At 44.5% G+C, this 15356-nt stretch overlaps 1 long non-coding RNA gene across 1 annotated transcript; it reads left to right on the top strand.

Annotated features, from left to right (window-relative positions):
* The first annotated feature begins 7433 nt into the window (after positions 1–7433).
* LOC116408421 lies at positions 7434–11817 on the top strand. Its single transcript, XR_004220912.1, has 2 exons — positions 7434–7677; positions 7812–11817. It is a non-coding gene; the product is annotated as an uncharacterized LOC116408421 (long non-coding RNA).
* Positions 11818–15356: the final 3539 nt, after the last annotated feature.

The raw sequence follows: 15356 nt of genomic DNA, 5'->3' as shown, positions 1-15356 counted from the left end.
CAATTTTAGGATCAGGCTGAAAAAAAATTTGACGTGTGTCAAAAAAGGTTGTGGTCGCGTCAAAATAGGGGTGGTCATGTTAAAATGGGCGTGGCCGTGTAAAATTCTGCGCAGTTACGTAAAAATGGGCATGGCCACGGCACAAAATGGTTTCATGAATTTTACGGTAGTCCCTATTTATCTGACAAAAAGTCACATTATATATAAGGATTCAGTTTGGCCAGAAGCATGGATTTGCCCGAATCCTGGGTTTAGGGCATCCCTAAATTCGAATTTGGGAGTTTTTGCACAAAAACTTTGAATCAAGGAAAAAGAATGTAAATTCTAATGTAGATAAATCATCCCTTTAGCCTCACCAAACTGGGACCAACTGCCGTATACAAGAATATAGTTAAAAGGGAAACCCATTGGGAAAACACAATATCAGCCCTTACCAGCGCTATTTTCTAATCTGTTCCATTGATATCTGGAACTTTTCTGCCAGATCCTCAGGCAGATTGGTGCAAAGGCCCAGTGGTTGGACCAATGAGCTGCTGACTCCGTTTGGAAGGACCAATTTGCCAACCTTGGTAAATCCGTGTATGATCATCTCAATCCTGACCAAACCAGTAAGGCAATGGGCCCTAAGCTACTGTTGCTCATCTAGAGGGCAATGATTAGTGATGAGCAAGTCTGTAGAACGCAAACTATCTACTGAATGGTAGTGTGTTGGGGGTTTCCTTAATGGAGAAGGATCTGGGGTTTTTGTAGATCACAAGTTGTCTAATTCCAGGCAGTGTCATTCTGTGGCTACTACAGCAAATAAAGTGCTGTCTTGTATAAAAAAGGGCATTGACTCAAGGGATGTGAACCAGAGGTCACCCCTTTAGATTAGAGGAACGGAGCTTCCATTTGAAGCAGCGTAGGGGGTTCCTCACGGTGAGGGCAGTGAGGTTGGGGAATGCCCTGCCGGGGGATGTTGGGTAGGGGGTTCCTCACGGTGAGGGCAGTGAGGGGGTTGGGGAATGCCCTGCCGGGGGATGTTGGGTAGGGGGTTCCTCACGGTGAGGGCAGTGAGGGGGTTGGGGAATACCCTGCCGGGGGATGTTGGGTAGGGGGTTCCTCACGGTGAGGGCAGTGAGGGGGTTGGGGAATGCCCTGCCGGGGGATGTTTGGGTAGGGGGTTCCTCACGGTGAGGGCAGTGAGGGGGTTGGGGAATGCCCTGCCCGGGGGATGTTGGGTAGGGGGTTCCTCACGGTGAGGGCAGTGAGGGGGTTGGGGAATGCCCTGCCGGGGGATGTTGGGTAGGGGGTTCCTCACGGTGAGGGCAGTGAGGGGTTGGGGAATGCCTGCCGGGGGATGTTGGGTAGGGGGTTCCTCACGGTGAGGGCAGTGAGGGGGTTGGGGAATGCCCTGCCGGGGGATGTTGGGTAGGGGGTTCCTCACGGTGAGGGCAGTGAGGGGGTTGGGGAATGCCCTGCCGGGGGATGTTGGGTAGGGGGTTCCTCACGGTGAGGGCAGTGAGGGGGTTGGGGAATGCCCTGCCAGGGGATGTTGGGTAGGGGGTTTTTCACGGTGAGGGCAGTGAGGGGGTTGGGGAATGCCCTGCCGGGGGATGTTGGGTAGGGGGTTCCTCACGGTGAGGGGGGTTGGGGAATGCCCTGCCGGGGGATGTTGGGTAGGGGGTTCCTCACGGGGAGGGGTTCCTCACGGTGAGGGCAGTGAGGGGGTTGGGGAATGCCCTGCCGGGGCGATGTTGGGTAGGGGGTTCCTCACGGTGAGGGCAGTGAGGGGGTTGGGGAATGCCCTGCCGGGGGATGTTGGGTAGGGGGTTCCTCACGGTGAGGGCAGTGAGGGGGTTGGGGAATGCCCTGCCGGGGGATGTTGGGTAGGGGGTTCCTCACGGTGAGGGCAGGAGGGGGTTGGGGAATGCCCTGCCGGGGGATGTTGGGTAGGGGGTTCCTCACGGTGAGGGCAGTGAGGGGGTTGGGGAATGCCCTGCCAGGGGATGTTGGGTAGGGGTTCCTCACGGTGAGGGCAGTGAGGGGGTTGGGGAATGCCCGCCGGGGGATGTTGGGTAGGGGGTTTTTCACGGTGAGGGCAGTGAGGGGGTTGGGGAATGCCCTGCCGGGGGATGTTGGGTAGGGGGTTCCTCACGGTGAGGGCAGTGAGGGGGTTGGGGAATGCCCTGCCGGGGGATGTTGGGTAGGGGGTTCCTCACGGTGAGGGCAGTGAGGGGGTTGGGGAATGCCCTTCCTAGTGATGGGGTAATGGCAGATTCTGTTAATGCCTATAAGAGGCGCCTGGATGAGTTCTGGAACAAGCAGAATATCCAAGGCTATTGTGATACTAATACCTACAGTTAGTACTAGTGGTTGTATATATAGTTTATGTATGTGAGTGTATAGATTGGTTAGTATAGGCTGTGTGTGCTGGGTTTACTCGGATGGGTTGAACTTGATGGACAATGGTCTTTTTCAACCCTATGTAACTATGCAACTATGTCCCGTTTTGCTTTGCCAAAAAATTTGCGAATCTTTCAAAAGAAAAATTCTCGAAACGGCGAAAATGTTGCGCGTCAAAAAAAATTGTCGCCCGCGGCTATTCTTTTGTTGCCGGTGGCTATTCTTTTGTCGTGCGGCTATTCTTTTGTTGAGCGGTTATTCTTCTGTCGCGCGGCTATTCTTTTGTCGCCCGCGTCTACTCTTTTGTTGCCCGTGGCTATTCTTTTGTTCCGCAGCTATTCTTTTGTCGCCCGTGGCTATTCTTTTGTTGCGCAGCTATTCTTTTGTTGCCAGCGGCTATTCTTTTGTCACGCGGCTATTCTTTTGTCGCCCGTGGCTATTTTTTGTCGCCCGCGGCTATTTTTCTGTTGCCTGCGGGTATTAATTTGTCGCCCGTGGCTATTCTTTTGTCGCACGGCTATTCTTTTGTTGCCCACAGCTATTCTTTTGTCACCCGTGGCTATTCTTTTGTTGCGCAGCTATTCTTTTGTCACCCATGGCTATTCTTTTGTCGCGCGGCTATTCTTGTGTCGCCTGCGGCTATTTTTTCTTTTTGCGCGACTATTTTTTTGACATGGGCGACAATTTTTTGGACGAGATGCGAATGTTTCCACGAATCCATGCCTGGCGAAACATTTTGCCCATCACTAGCAATGATTACAATGCTAAGAGGGTTGGTGTTGATGGCGGAGGTACTGCACCATTTTGTTCATGGTAAGATTGGAAATTATTTGCTTACAACATTAAAGTTCCTGAATATTCTCCATAACAGTCACTTTATTAATCAGAGACAAGAGAAAGTCTACAAACACCAGTTTACATGTACATTAACCAGTAAGAATGATAAAAACAATCAAGAGCTTTGCCTTTATTAGTGATAAGAGGATCTGTCATTTTACCGTGAAACACATTGAAGTCAATGGTCGTTTTTCATTGTTTCCCTACACAAATACCTTGAAGTCAATGGGCAGATTTTTTCATGTGTTTGTTTTTTTTCCCATGCAGCGTTTTAAAGAATAAGGGGCTGATTTACTAACCCACGAATCCGACCCGAATTGGAAAAGTTCCGACTTGAAAACGAACATTTTGCGACTTTTTCGTATGTTTTGCGATTTTTTCGGATTCTGTACGAATTTTTCGTTACCAATACGATTTTTGCGTAAAAACGCGAGTTTTTCGTATCCATTACGAAAGTTGCGTAAAAAGTTGCGCATTTTTCGTAGCGTTAAAACTTACGCGAAAAGTTGCGCATTTTTCGTAGCGTTAAAACTTAACGCTACGAAAAATGCGCAACTTTTCGCGTAAGTTTTAACGCTACGAAAAATGCGCAACTTTTCGCGTAAGTTTTAACACTACGAAAAATGCGCAACTTTTTACGCAACTTTCGTAATGGATAGGAAAACTCGCGTTTTTACGCAAAAATCGTATTGGTAACGAAAAATTCGTAAAGAATCCGAAAAAATCGCAAAACATACGAAAAAAATCGCAAAATACCGATCATTACGAAAAAAACGCAATCGGACTCCATTCGACCCGTTCGTGGGTAAGTAAATCAGCCCCTAAGAGTCAAGTGTTGAAGAGACAAGAGGGAGAAGAGAAGAGCCAAGTGTCAAAGAGACAAGAGGGAGAAGAGAAGAGCCAAGTGTCAAAGAGACAAGAGGGAGAAGAGAAGAGCCAAGTGTTGAAGAGACAAGAGGGAGAAGAGAAGAGCCAAGTGTCAAAGAGACAAGAGGGAGAAGAGAAGAGCCAAGTGTCAAAGAGACAAGAGGGAGAAGAGAAGAGCCAAGTGTCAAAGAGACAAGAGGGAGAAGAGAAGAGCCAAGTGTCAAAGAGACAAGAGGGAGAAGAGAAGAGCCAAGTGTCAAAGAGACAAGAGGGAGAAGAGAAGAGCCAAGTGTTGAAGAGACAAGAGGGAGAAGAGGAAGGTTAAGTTCTAGACATGGAAGGGGAGGTATTGAGTGCTGTGGGTTAAAGTGGTTGACATTGCACTCTAAGTGCCATTTCCCAGTTCATGTGTTATGGGAGTGGGAGGAGGGAGTTTATTTCTGTAGAAAAAGATAGTCGTATTTATCTATGTGGATCTCATGAGATCTCAGCTCAATTTCAACTGAATAATCAACTCTACAACAGTGATCCCCAACCAGTGGCAACATGTTGCTCCCCAGCCCCTTGGGTGTTGCTCTCAGTGCCCCCAAACCAGGGAGTTATTTTTGAATTCCTGACTTGGGGGCAAGTTTTGGTTGAATAAAAACAAGATTTCCTACCAAATAAAGCCCCTGTAAGCTGATAGGGTGCATAAAGGCCCCTAATAGCCAATCACAGCCCTTATTTGGGACCTCCATGAACTTTTATGGTGCTTGTGTTGCTCCCCAAGTCTTTTTACATTTGACTGTGACTGTGAGTAAGAAATGTTGGGGACCCCTGCACTACAACATTGTTCTAGGAGTCTTGGACTGCAAGGACCAATATGGACAATACTGCTGAGACCACTTTTTAGTCTGCTTCGTCAGCCCAATCTTGCTTCATTCAAAAGGTGTATGCGCGGGTCCTGTCGGCCAAGCACGTCCGGCCGTTCGCATGCGCACTGCGCTTAAAAGGATGCCAGAGGCCCAGATTCACTGCGAAGTGATTATTTCCTTGTGAAAGACGCCAAGCATATTTCTCTCTGTGTTTCTCCGTTTTCTGACCCGGCTTGACCTCCGACTTTGAACCTTGCTGCCTGAACCAACCTCTCTTCCATCCGACCACTCTATTGCCTCCTGATTCTGCTTCGACGACCGGTTCGGCACTCCTGCCACTCCTCCACTCGGTTCCAGTCCTTTCCCATCTTCAGTGGCTGCGTACCTCAGTGGGAGGTGTAGGAGAGGTCCTTCCTCTACGTATTCTTTCAGCAACACTTCCCACAGGATCCGTGACACTTGATTAGATTGGGGGCCTACAAATATACTGTACCATGGTGGCTCCCATCTTGCACCGCAGTTGTATTGTCCTGATATAGTCGAGGAAGATCAGAGGTCTTCTTGAATACCAATGAAAACCCACAAATATGGTCCTTTGTTCTATCTTCCATTTCAGTTGCAAGGAACAGATGGAAGTTACTTAAATCACAGAGCGTTGAATCCATGTACCAGAATGACGTGATCCATCACACGTATCAATAGATTTCTCCCCCCAGTAAAAATCAACAATGTCATCCCAGTTTGCCTCGTATGATTGAATAACTCCTTCCCCAGAAATGGCACACAAATCACAGACCAACATATTCCAGCATAACATCAATAATTCTGTATCCCGCTCAAATTGAATATATACGTAAAGCTGTTTACTGTTTCTTCAGATCCTCTGTTCCCTGTAGGAGTTCTACACATCACTATTAGCTTTACTGGGGTAAATCATTTAGGTTTTAGCCAGATGAGAAACCCCCAAAATGTGCTGCTCCCAAGGGGCAAGTGAGATGCTGGGGAATTCTGACCCGAGAGTGAAGGCCAACGTGCCAGTGTTCATTACTGATCAACAAGGAGATCATTGATATAATCGAGAGTAAACAGTGAAGCCTATTAGTATAAGTTCTCCAGTAATGTAATAGATGATCTTTTAGCATGTTGACCTCTATAGCTTCTAAATGGTGGGCCCACAGTCCAGGGTGGTTATCCAGTAGTACAGGGGGTTGAACTGTATGGGGGTCCCTGTTGCATAGTGATACAATATACCCCAGTGATCCCCAACCAGTGGCTCAGGGGCAACATGTTGCTCCCCAACCCCTTGGATGTTGCTCTCAGTGCCCCCAAACCAGGGAGTTATTTTTGAATTCCTGACTTGGGGGCAAGTTTTGGTTGAATAAAAACAAGATTTACTACCAAATAAAGCCCCTGTAAGCTGATAGGGTGCATAGAGGCCCCTAATAGCCAATCACAGCCCTTATTTGGCTCCTCCATTAACTTTTTTTTTATAGACACTCTTCTAGTATGTGGACCCCTCTTAAAGCTTCTAAATGGTGGACCCACAGTCCAGGGTGGCCATCCAGTAGTACAGGGGGTTGAAGTGTTTGGGAGTCCCTGTTGCATAGTGATACAGTGTAGCCTATTAGTATAAGTTCTCCACTGATGTCATAGATGCTCCTCTAGTGTGTGGACCCCTCCTATAGCTTCTACATGGGGGACCCACGGTCCAGGGTGGCCATCCAGTAGTACAGGGGGTTGAACTGTATGGGGGTCCCTGTTGCATAGTGATACAGTGTATCCTATTAGTATAAGTTCTCCAGTGATGTAATAGATGCTCTTCTAGTGTGTGGACCCCTCCTATAGCTTCTACATGGTGGACCCACAGTCAAGGGTGGCCATCCAGTAGTACAGGGGGGTGAAGTGTTTGGGAGCATAGTGATACAGTGTAGTGTTAGAGAAAAAAGAAACCATCTTGTTTCTTTTCTCCATCTTGTTCATATCATTTAATATTAGAGGGGTTGTGAAATACATTGTATAAGAATGTTTCTTTTTGCTGTTGTAAAAACATTTTTGATGAGTTCGCAAACTTGTGAAAAGCATATTGGGTGTGACAGTCAACTTAGGCCTCTTTGTCTGTTCTTAGAGATAACAAAGCTAACTACTGATAAGACTGTTTCAGGACTATAAGACAAACATGCTTTGGGTCATTCAATGTAGTATCAGCTCATAGACAATTCTCATTTAAGAATGTCTGGATACTGCCTTCGTACATACGAATAAAATGTAGCTACAATCAAACTGGCCTATCCAACAGTTTTTCCTTGACAGCTTTGGTGCCGAAGTAAACCCGGGAGTGGAGAAATTGGAGGACAGCCATACAGGAGGAGATGATTGGATACCGAGACCTTAGGCGCCAATAAAGGTGAGACCAAGATTTGTCTCTGATAAGCTCTCGCTATCACTTTCATTCCCTCGCTTGGCTGTATCTACAAGAGTAACCCGCTCTACGAACCTTGGATAGGCCAGCCGTAAGTTGTTTGTTTGTCTCTTTGTTAGTCTGTGTCTAACCCTTGTGAGTTAGTGTAACAGATGTGCATAACCCGTTACATGTTGTGTTCATCTTCAGGTAACTGTGAATGTACTAATGTGTCAGTGAAAGTGTTTTTTGTTTAATAATGATAAGAACTCTCTCTCTGCCCTTTATGGGATAATTGTTCTATAACTAATCTCTCACTGTAACTATATTAATAAGGTCTATGAAGATTTTCATTCATCCAGGTCATGGTATATCTAGTATAAATAAATTTGAAGCAACTGGACTTGTTTCAATGATTACTAAACAAGTCCAGTTGCTTCAAATTTATTTATACTAGATATATTAATAAGGATTTACTGTAGAATGATACTAGTAAGGATTGCCTACCATCAGATATAGAGTGTAGTCATTGGTTATGGTTACACAAATGAAATTAGTTCTAACACTTCTTATGGGATTTGTTTGCATCTATCTGTTTTGGAAATTTTGGCGGGAACAAAAGAAGGGTTGACCTGTATGTGAATTTTAGCCACCGAAACCCACTTTTGTGAAAATCTGTATATTGGGAATATATAGATTTTTGTTTTGTGTAAAAGGGGGGAGTGTGATCGTCTCCAGCCCAGTTCCATATGGAGAGAATATGGAGAGAATAGGAGCTCCTGAGTCATCACTGTCACCGGGAGGCAGTGATGAAAGATGGCCAGTGGGTAAGTGGCTAAATAGACAAATGGGCTAAATTAACAAAACAGATTGGTATGGTTATCCCATGTGATGGTGTACACTCAAATGGGATACCCTATACAAATTCAGTCAAAGTTTATTGGAACAGATGGATGCTGAAATTCTATTAGAATTGGGACACACAGTAGGGATCAATGTAACTAAGATTAGAAGACACGGAGTGAGGGAGAAGTAGAGGGTTATGACCAAATGAGAGAAATAAAGGGAGTAGTTCTGTCAGTAGTAGTAGCTTTAATAACCAGACTGAGGGCTAAGTGGGATAAACTTTAACACTCAGTTGGTGAAGGGAAATATAGACACCCATGGAAAGTGTATGTATATGTATGGGTATATAGATATATTGCTAAACTGGTATGTTTGACAGTGATTTTGTGGATAACAGTCATTATTGCTATCAAAGTAAGTATAGATTCACAAAATTAAAGGTGTCAATGTCACTTTAAGTAATTGTTAGAAAAGACTGTAAGCATATTCAAAGGGAAAGATAACATTACTGCAGGGAATGATAAGGCAGATAAAGCTGCTGACAAACAGGCTGCTTGTATGGTTCTAACAGGGACACCAACTGACAGCCACATACACCAACTGACAGCCACATACACCAACTGACAGCCACATACACCAACTGACAGCCACATACACCAACTGACAGCCACATACACCAACTGACAGCCACATACACCAACTGACAGCCACATACACCAGTGACTTAAGTAATTTTTAAAACGCTGCAAAAGTAAGGCTGTGGCACAAGTCCATATTAAATGGACCAGTAAATGTTATAAGATATAAGATGATATTTGGAAACATGATTATGGTTGTTTGTGTGCACCTCCCGTTTATCTAATTAGTTAGTAAAACACTTTGCACCTCCCATCTCATGTTTCCAAAAGGGGGGGAATTATATTTATGGTAAACAAATTATGGTTTGCTTTTGGATTTGTGAAAAAATCATATTTTTAACACTTGTTTAAACCATTCTATCAGTTTCAAAGGTTACAGATAGATTGTATTCACCTATTTAAATGTTTTTATGTATTTGTATGCATAGATATGTTTTGGGGTGATTTGAGGCATGGGCAGTAACAAAAGCCACAGAACTAATAACAGGTAAAGCTAACTGGGTACAAACTTTAACCCTTGCATTGTCATCTATGAGACACCCCTAAGGGTCCCCAACAGTTATTTCCTTTGTGTTGCTTTTTGGTAGACCACCAAATACTGGGTTGTTTATTCAAATATTGGTAGGAAGAACATGTTTCTCTTACTGACTATGTTAAGCAATTGTATAAGCAGCTAACTAACTTGTATGGAAAAGTGTTCTATTCTTTAGCAGATTGTATTTGGAACTCACTCTCTCCAATCAGGAGATTTGAGCCAAACTGAATACACATCTGACACTGTAAGAAGGTATTTCCCCTACGAAGTCCTGCCGAGAGCCTGAGCAAAGTGTTATCTCCAGTGACTGAGAGCCTGAGCAGAGTGTTATCTCCAATGGCAGAGTCTGAGCCTGTCCCTACACTCAACCCCCCCCAACGAGATCACATCAACAGAAAGACAACTAAGGAGACTGATTCAGTCCTTCCAGAATCAAGAGGATAAAAAGCATCTTTAAAGTCAGACGAGAGTGGTAACAATAATTCCACTAGTCTGTTAACCAACGGTCCCAGTTTAAGGTTTTGACACTAAGCGTGGGCCTACTCTGGGTGAAGAGGATCACCATCAGGAAGAAAAGGACTTTTATAAAATAATGACTCTGTGTTTGTTATTCTGGGTAAAGGTCCTTATCATTGCTTTACACCAGTAAAGGGGGGTTGGCAAATTCTATTTGGTTCTTACACCAGCAGGCTGCAAAGCAGTTACATACTACTGACTGCTGGAGATGTTTATACGTTCCAGTCAAACACAAGGGGATACTTTTAGTAGCTATACCTATCTCTATGAATGATTTTAATCTTACAGATTATAGCTATGAAGTTGCAATAGACACCAACCATAAGTATTAAAATGCAATTAAAGATTGGGGAACATATTTGGAAATAACAAGGTTACTAGATACACCCACCATATACGTAGGATCCATGTTTGCTAATCATACAATCACTTAATGTACTTACCTAAGATTCATGTGGGAAACACAGATTGTGAAATTGCTATTCTGAATTTCTACATGTATTATATGGGAAAGAAATATGATAAGATGCAGGGTAATTGTAATGATTATGTTGGAGTGGGAAAAATGTATACTTCTTATGTCTCCAGGTGTTCCTGCCCTGACCGAGGAGAAGATAAAGATAAGAGTTTTAAGTCTAAGGTGACAGATAATATGAGATGGTTTCAGATATTGCCTGGGGTATCGGGGTACAATCATTTCTAGGATACTTAGATAAGAACTATATTATATTTGTGAGCTTACTCATGGCTCCCTATGGGAGCGTAGGGAAATTGTACCATAGGAAGAGTTGTACCTGTTATCAGACAACACCTGAACATCTCATACATAGACAATCAAGGTATCCATTCCAGGGTAATAAAAAAAAAAAGGAATTATTTTCCACCTCAGATAAAGGATGGATGTGGTTCCCTGCCTTGATAGGATGGGGAACAGAATTAGTCAATAGATTAATTAAGTATACTAGTATAATGGATGGTATAATAAATGAAACTATAAGTTCCATCAAAATAATAAATGAGAAATTGGCCTAAGTCAGGAAGATGGCATTATAGAATAGAATGGTCCTAGATTACCTACTAATAGATGAGGGTGGGGTTTATACAATCACAGGTAAGGAGAGTTGTACCTGGATTGGGGACTCACATGACCCAATTGAGCCCTACAGAACCCTTTCTTATTTATGGGAATCATAAGGATTTGGTTATCAAATGTTTAAAAGTTTTTATGGTACTAAATGTGTGGGATTGCAATGGGCCTTGTGTTATATATTATAGCAAGGTTGTGTTGTTGCAAATACAGTATTTTATCCAGAGGTTACATGGAGGGGCAGCTGAAGGGAGGGTGCTCACCCATTTAGCTCCTGGATCAAATATACAACAGCCCCTTCTGATCAGCAACCTTCTGTGTTTGGCCGACCTTATCCATAGCAGGATCCCATTCCTGTATGAATAGGGTAAGGAAGAACTTGCTGATTTAGATGGGAACCCTAATAGGCAACTCTGTACTGCCACTTAACCTTTTATAGGTGAGCGGAATAGAGTTCTGGGTAAGAAGAATATATATGTTCAAGATTTTGAACAACAGGGAGGAATGTTAGAGAAAAAAGAAACCATCTTGTTTCTTTTCTCCATCTTGTTCATATCATTTAATATTAGAGGGGTTGTGAAATACATTGTATAAGAATGTTTCTTTTTGCTGTTGTAAAAACATTTTTGATGAGTTCGCAAACTTGTGAAAAGCATATTGGGTGTGACAGTCAACTTAGGCCTCTTTGTCTGTTCTTAGAGATAACAAAGCTAACTACTGATAAGACTGTTTCAGGACTATAAGACAAACATGCTTTGGGTCATTCAATGTAGTATCAGCTCATAGACAATTCTCATTTAAGAATGTCTGGATACTGCCTTCGTACATACGAATAAAATGTAGCTACAATCAAACTGGCCTATCCAACAGTTTTTCCTTGACAGTAGCCTATTAGTATAAGTTCTCCACTGATGTCATAGATGCTCCTCTAGTGTGTGGACCCCTCCTATAGCTTCTACATGGGGGACCCACAGTCCAGGGTGGCCATCCAGTAGTACAGGGGGTTGAACTGTATGGGGGTCCCTGTTGCATAGTGATACAGTGTAGCCTATTAGTATAAGTTCTCCAGTGATGTAATAGATGCTCTTCTAGTGTGTGGACCCCTCCTATAGCTTCTACATGGTGGACCCACAGTCAAGGGTGGCCATCCAGTAGTACAGGGGGTGAAGTGTTTGGAAATCCCTGTTGCATAGTGATACAGTGTAGCCTATTAGTATAAGTTCTCCAGTGATGTCATAGATGCTCCTCTAGTGTGTGGACCCCTCCTATAGCTTCTAAATGGTGGGCCCACAGGCCAGGGTGGCTATCCAGTGTTACAGGGTGCAGAACTCTACGGGGGTCCCTGTTGCATAGTGATACAGTGTAGCCTATTAGTTAAAGTTCTCCAGTAATAGATGCTCTTCTAGTGTCTGGACCCCTCCTGTAGCTTCTAAATGGTGGTCCCAGAGTCCAGGGTGGCTATCCAGTGGCAAAGGGGGCAGAATTGTATTGAGTCCTAGTTGCATAGTGATACAATGTAGCCTATTAGTTAAAGTTCTCCAGTAATAGATGCTCTTCTAGTGTCTGGACCCCTCCTGTAGCTTCTAAATGGTGGTCCCAGAGTCCAGGGTGGCTATCCAGTGGCAAAGGGGGCAGAATTGTATTGAGTCCTAGTTGCATATTGATACAGTGTAGCCTATTAGTATAAGTTCTCCAGTGATGTATAGATCCTCTTCTAGTGTCTGAACCCCTCTGATAGCTTCTAAATGATGGGCCCACAGTCCAGGGTGGCCATTCCGTTGCATAGGATTTAGAACTGTAGGGGGTCCCATAATTGCTGGGGCCTTAAATAGTATATTTAGAATATCAAAGCGGCCCTTACATTTCATACGTACAGGGCCCCAGAGGAATGTGCTTATTAGTGGAGATGTCTCCATCAGAGAAGGTTTAGATGCCCACGTGTCTCAGGCTTTATGAGCTAAAGTGAAACCTTTGCTCCAATCACAAGAGACGGATTAAGGGACCCATTGAGGTGACATATGGCCTTGACACAAAGCTTTCATGTACTTCACAGGAGCCACATATACAAGAGGAAAAATGACATTAACTCAACTTCAATGTTTCCCCGTAATGAGTCCGGAGCGATGGAAAATGTCCAAGGGAGGGAAAATAAATCATCAATAGGGTTCCCTCAGGCTCGTGTCGTCTATATCATAGTCACATTCTTCTGACATATAACCTACAAAGCGGATTATTCCATGGTTAAACTGCCAAAACTCATTAACATTACACTACAGTACAAAGCATAATGCTTTCCAATGAATGTGCCACTGAGATTTGATCTATCTACCCCCCCCCCCCAACGCACCGCCGCGGCCGCCGTTCGTTCTCATATCATTTGTTCCTACAGCAGAAATGATATAAACAAACCTGCCATCCTGCCTAATGGCTGCCGGCTCAATTAATAGTCTGCCATTGATTTTTAGGGGAAATTAGAAGACACTCAGGGTCATAGTTGGCTTCATACATAATCTGTGTTCTATCCATCTAGGCTGTAGGAAAATGAATTCCTGAAAAGCTGCAACAGTTTAAGGGGCCATGTTGCACCAATTGTTTCAACATTTTCTGGCTACAACTTTCCTTATTGCCCCTTATTGGGCTCTACTCCCTACATTGTTTCAGGGGCCAGTCTCCCCCAGCGAGTCAGGTCTGTCAGGTTGCTGCCTTGTGTTACACTGTTTCAGGGGTCGGTCTCCCCCAGCGAGTCAGGTCTGTCAGGCTGCTGCCTTGTGTTACAGTGTTTCAGGGGTCAGTCTCCCCCAGCGAGTCAGGTCTGTCAGGCTGCTGCCTTGTGTTACAGTGTTTCAGGGGTCGGTCTCCCCCAGCGAGTCAGGTCTGTCAGGCTGCTGCCTTGTGTTACACTGTTTCAGGGGTCGGTCTCCCCCAGCGAGTCAGGTCTGTCAGGCTGCTGCCTTGTGTTACACTGTTTCAGGGGTCAGTCTCCCCCAGCGAGTCAGGTCTGTCAGGCTGCTGCCTTGTGTTACACTGTTTCAGGGGTCGGTCTCCCCCAGCGAGTCAGGTCTGTCAGGCTGCTGCCTTGTGTTACACTGTTTCAGGGGTCGGTCTCCCCCAGCGAGTCAGGTCTGTCAGGCTGCTGCCTTGTGTTACACTGTTTCAGGGGTCGGTCTCCTCCAGCGAGTCAGGTCTGTCAGGCTGCTGCCTTGTGTTACACTGTTTCAGGGGTCAGTCTCCCCCAGCGAGTCAGGTCTGTCAGGCTGCTGCCTTGTGTTACACTGTTTCAGGGGTCAGTCTCCCCCAGCGAGTCAGGTCTGTCAGGCTGCTGCCTTGTGTTACACTGTTTCAGGGGTCAGTCTCCCCCAGCGAGTCAGGTCTGTCAGGCTGCTGCCTTGTGTTACACTGTTTCAGGGGTCAGTCTCCCCCAGCGAGTCAGGTCTGTCAGGCTGCTGCCTTGTGTTACATTGTTTCATACACCAGAGCCCCCAGGGCAGGGAATAGAAAGGGACAGGCATTGCTTCTAATAGCAATTATATATACAAATAAGTAATGAATGTATATTGCAAAGTTTCTCTTATTAGGCAAAATATATTCTGGGTTGACCTGTCCTTTAAGTATAAAGTATATTTGGCGGATTATTTTTGTGAAATGGACGCAAAATATCACCGCAGAAAAAATTCGCCAAGTGAGGAGTAAGATGTAGTTGTGTCAAAAAAGTCACAGTCGCATCAAATCAATCGTAGTTGCATCAGAAAAGTTGTGGTTATATCAAAAGTCACCGTCACATACAAAAAAAGTCAAGTGCGTCGCACAAATTGTCACACAAATTGTCGCAAAGTACGAAAAAATTGCGCAAATTAAAAAATAAAATATCACAGAAAATACGCAAAAGTTGGAAACCTTAGAAAAATACACATATTTTGTCGTACTTTAATGAATGTGCCCCGGGAAGTGATGCCAAACAGATATCCATGCGATTTTATCCAATTTTTAACAACATTTGCACGTTCTTGTGTTAATTTCGTGAAATCAGGCGCATCTCTCCCCTTGGGGCTGCAGTGACATGGGAATTCTGAGGAAAATGCTGCATTCTGGGAAATAAAAATGAAAGTTGTATTTTGCTCACTGCACTTGTGGATTGTAAATAAGCCCTTTCCATTGACTCCAACTAGGGATGCACCAAATCCCGGATTCGGTTTGGGTTTTGGACCGGCTTTTTTTTAAGGATTCAGTTTCGGCCGGATCCGCGGTCCTCGGATTCGGTTCGGGATTCGGCTGAATCCTTCAGAGTGGGTTCGGAGGTACGGCCAAACCAAAAAAAGTGGGTTCGGTGCATCCCTAACTCCAACGCATTTGGCAACATTTCTGTGAAATATCACCCTATCCCCTAAGTGTTTGG

This window comes from Xenopus tropicalis, chromosome 1 (genome assembly GCF_000004195.4).
Source record: "Xenopus tropicalis strain Nigerian chromosome 1, UCB_Xtro_10.0, whole genome shotgun sequence".
NCBI lineage: Eukaryota > Metazoa > Chordata > Amphibia > Anura > Pipidae > Xenopus > Xenopus tropicalis.
Note: the sequence above shows the minus strand (reverse complement) of the source record. Positions and strands in the feature narration are given on the sequence as shown.